Raw genomic sequence first — 4,856 nt, forward strand, 5'->3', positions numbered from 1 at the left:
TCCCTAGAACTTCAAGAGGATCCTAGCATTGCAACCAAATATTTTTTTTATCAGGCAGAAACAATAAAAGGAAAGGGCCATGGAAAATACTACTATAACTCTTCCAGGCTGGGCCACAAAGTTGTTTTTATGGGTTTACTAGATAACTAACGTTAATTATTATCCCTTCTTCAGGAGGATCAATAAACATAACATTCTAAAATGTGAACTTCACCTTCCATCTTGATACACACCTAAGTGCAAGAGCTCATTATAGTTAATATATTAACATGGAGGTTGGATAGGAGCTACATGGAAACTTTTCCTCTGATTTTCAGCCACTCTTGATCACAGTCCGTGAGCAGCACCTGGGCTGTGACCAGGAGTCATAAGTGCAGGAGAAACTGGGAGGGGTTTGTCTGGCCACTGGAAATTAATGAGGTTCCAGAAAGGCTAAAACTGTCATCCATTTCCTTGGGATAAAAGGATACCAAGGTCATGCACTGACAGCCTGACTCACATCTTATTACATTTCTGGTTGTCACCCATGCAAATAAGAGGCAAATCAGTATCTCACTGGAAGCCTCAAACTCCACTAAGTAACATGGCACTGAGAGGTCACAAAGATACACAATCAGCACTTAACCTTGACCTTGGATACACACAGACAGTTCCTTCTGAGGTCAATGAGAGGTGTGTGTATATCTCTACCAGTACAGCTGGGACTGTCAGGCTAGAACAGGAGCAAAGCTAAAGTAGCAGCATCAATCTCCTATATATTCTTCACTGAGTGTAAACCCCATCACAGAAAAACAACCCAATGACACCAAGCAGATGACACCAAGCTAGGGGGAGTAGCACATAGGACAGTAGGACTAGGATCCAGAGTGACCTAGACAACCTTGAGGATTGGGCCAAAAGAAATCTCATGAGGTTCAACAAGGACAAGTTTAAAGTCCTGCACTTAGGTCAGAACAATCCCATGCACTGGTACAGGCTGGGGGCTGACTGGCTGGGCAGCAGCTCTGCAGAAAAGGACCTGGGGGTTACAGTGGACAATAAGCTGAATATGAGCCAGCAGTGCGTCCTTGTTGCAAAGAGGGCTAACAGCATACTGGGCTGCATCGATAGGAGTGTTGCCAGCAGGTCAAGGGAAGTGATTATTTTCCTGTATTCAGCACTAGTGAGGCCACATCTGCAGTACTGTGTTCAGTTTTGCACCACCCCCCCGAAAGGATGTGGACAAATTGGAGAGAGTCCAGCAGAGGGCAACAAAAATGATGAAGGGGCTGGGGCACATGAATTATGAGGAAAAATTGAGGGAACTGGGCTTATTTAGTCTAGAGAAGAGAAGACTTGAGAGGGGATGTAATAGCAGCCTTCAACTACCTAAAGAGGGGTTCAAAAGAGGATGGAGCTAGACCTCAGTGATGGCAGATGACAGAACAAGGATCAATGGTCTCAAGTTGCAGCAAGGGAAGTTTAGGTCAGATATTAAGAAAAAATTTCTTACTAGAAAGGTAGTAAAACACTGGACCAGATTACCCAAAGAGGTGGTGGAATCTCCATCCTTGGAGGTTTTCAAGACCCGGCTAGACAAAGCTTTGGCTGGGATGATCTAGCTGGGGATGGTCCTGTCTTGAGCAGGCGGTTGGACTAGATGACCTCTTGAGGTCCCTTCCAACCCTAATTTTCTATGATTCTATTATTATGGGCCTTGGATTTAGACGCCGCATTCACCCAAAGTACAGGAGTGTTCAGATCCAGGTGTTTGGATTGCTCCTTTCCAGCAGCACATTCTGTCTGTAATTTTAACTTATCCCTAAACACCCTACATGAGAAAAAACTTCATTCTTATAACATATCTTATCTTGGAGCTATACAACAGTGCCAAGATAAGCTGATCGCCACCAGCCCCTAGAGAATTTAGCGAGATATAAGGAAGCCCCTGTCTTGCCTCTCCAGCATGGGGAATATGTGATCTTTCACCTGACAGATGGGAAGGGGATTTGCCTAGCCACCATGAAGCAGCTTTACATTACCCCAAAATTCCCTTTCAGTAAAGGAAGATTTTGTTGTTCATTCTGTTATCAGACTGAACACATTTAAAGCAAATTGGCAGATTTAGAGCAAACTGAATCAGAGTAGGAAATAGGCCAGAGAGCCAACAAGATGGAGAAATGTAAAAAGACATTTCCAGATATAAGGAGCTGCAAGGCCAAAAAGACAAGATAAAGAAGAGCTGATGTTTGCTTAGAGAAGAGGCAAGCATTTTACTTTTTGTGAAAAAATCCAGTGAGCAAAGGAACAACTCTGCTCCATCTGCCTGGTGCTCCATCGCTGCTAGGATATGTCAACACTAGGAGTGCGCCGATAGAGATTTGGGGGGCCAATACTGATAGCTGATTTTTAAGGAGGCGTATCGGCCGATACCAATCTGATTTCTGATACAGCTGCATGCAGCTGGTAAGTCTGTTGTGATGAAAGGGGAGGGGGAGGGAAGGCATGGCAGGGAAGATCAACACCCCCAGTGGTAAGGGAGCAGTGGGGCAGGGGCTGGGGTAGCACTGCCAAGCCAGGGTGGGGCGGGTGCAGGACAGAGCCACAGCTCATATAGGGGGTGCAGGGAGGGGAGCAGCAGCTCCTGCCACTGCGCGCTGCTGGCCCAGGAGCTTCTTGTTTGGTGGCTCTTCTGCTTGTCCAGCAGCCCCTGCCACTGCTCCTGCTGCTCATCCAGGAGGGCACAGGGAGTGATGCATGGGGTGGGTCTGCATGGGGTGGGTTGGGTGGGCTGCAGCTGTGGACTGGGACCGGGGACCACACTCCCAGTACCACCAGTGCCCACTCCAAGCCACCCTCCTCCCCACACCCCCTAAATGAGCTGCAGCTCTGTCCTGCATCCTCCCTGCCCCAGCTGGGCAGCCCCAGCCCCACTGCTCCCTCACCGTGGGGAGCATTGGTCTGCCCGCCATGCCCCTTCCCTCCCCCTTCCCCTTTCACCACAATGGACTTACCAGCTGAGCTGTGTCTGCGTGCAGGCACAGGCATTTATCAGCCTAATTATTGGCCACATCAGGCCGATTTCCAATATAGTAAATTTTCTTTATATCAGTGCCGATCCAGTATCAGACCAATGTATTGGTGCACCTCTAGTCAACACTACACTGTAAGTTCAAAGTGTGGGCCTCGGTGCTAAGGCCACTTAGCACATGTTTTATTTAAACTATAGTAAGCATTACTGTGCTGCACTAAATATTAAACCAGTGGTCACCAACAAGTTGATCTCGATCAACTGGTCAATTGTGGAGCCTCTAACAGTCAATCTCAGTCTGTCAGAGTCTCCACAATTGGGAGCGGCAGGAGGCATGTGTCTGGGCTGAGCCATACCCTCTGCCACCCCAGGCAGGCTGGGTGAGTGGGGTCAGAGCCCAGGCTGCTTGTCAGGGAGGTGGAGGGGGGCAGGGTGGGGGCGGTAGATCCTGGGGTGCCCTTTACTTACAAAAAGCGATCTTCACCATAAAAAGGTTGGAGACCAGAGGGTTAGACTGTGTTCTGAGGAGTCCCACAGTAATGTTTTCTATGGTCTGTAAGTCTAATATGCAATGCCAGAGGCAGCACTAGAGAAGAGAGAGGACGTGGACACCCAAGAGGGTGGAAGCTGGAGGCTTGTGACTTCTGGCAGCAAGCAGAGATCTTCACTTTCACCTGCAGTGGTTCATCTGGAGAACAGAAATGCATCCCTAGCAACAGAGAAGGAGGAGCATGTTCCATTGGTGGAGGAGGACGAGCCATGCCTCGCTAAAGTGGGAAGGACTGAGACGACTGCAACCAAGAAGCGCTGGGTGGTGGTGGTTAGTGACTCCCTTCTGCAGGGGACAGAGGGAGTCATTTGCCAACCTGACCTGTTGTCTTGGAAGGTCTGGTGCTTGCCCGGAGCCCTGATTCAAGATGTTATGGAGGGACTACCGAGGCTCATCCGGCCCCCTGATTACTACCCCATGCTGCTTATCCGTGTGGGTGCCAATGCTACTGCCAGGGGAGACTCTGAGCATATCTAAAGTGACTACAGGGCTCTGGGTGCAAGGGTGAGAGGGTCTGGGGCTCAGATTGTGTTTTCATTGATCCTTCTTATCAAGGGAAAGGGCCCAGACAGGAGCAGGTGCATTTTGCAGATCGACACCTGGCTGCGCAGGTGGTGTTACCAGTAGGTCTTTGGCTTCTTCGACCATGGGACGTTCTTCCAAGAAGGATTGCTGGGAAGAGATGAGATCCACCTGATGAAGAAATGGAAGAGCATCTTCACGGACAGGCTCACTAACCTAGTGAGGAGGGCTTTAAACTAGGTTCACTGGGGGATGGAGACCAAAGCCCTGAGGTAAGTGGGGAAGCAGGAGACCTGGAGGAAGAGCAAGCAGGAGGTGGCAACAGGTGAGGTGCTCTCATACTTCCTGAGAAATCATGGCAATCATGTAGTTACCTCAGGTGCCTGTACACCAGTGGTGTCCAACCTTTTTGGGTAGGAGATCACTTTTTGAATTAAAAAGCAACCCAAGATCTACCCTTCACTGCCACCCCCACCCTGTCCCGCAGGTCAGTCTGTGGGGAGGGAAGTGGGGGGCAAATTGAGGCAGAGGGAGAAAAAATTATTTGGAGGCGCACCTCCCCCCAGCAGGTCAGTCTGTGGGGGAAAGGGTGGGGGGAGGAGAAAGGGTCATGGCGGGCACGGCAAATCAAGGCCCCAGCGGTGAGGCAGGGAGTGGGGCATAGGCAGGAGCAGGGGCTGTGGGGAGTGGGCCTGGCTGGGCCAGGTGGTGGGACAAGTGGAGGCCTGGGGGCACATGCCCCCCAGGCCTCTGCTTGTCCCCCACTTCCCCCAG

This window comes from Alligator sinensis, unplaced genomic scaffold (assembly GCF_000455745.1).
Source record: "Alligator sinensis unplaced genomic scaffold, ASM45574v1 scaffold100_1, whole genome shotgun sequence".
Classification (NCBI taxonomy): domain Eukaryota; kingdom Metazoa; phylum Chordata; order Crocodylia; family Alligatoridae; genus Alligator; species Alligator sinensis.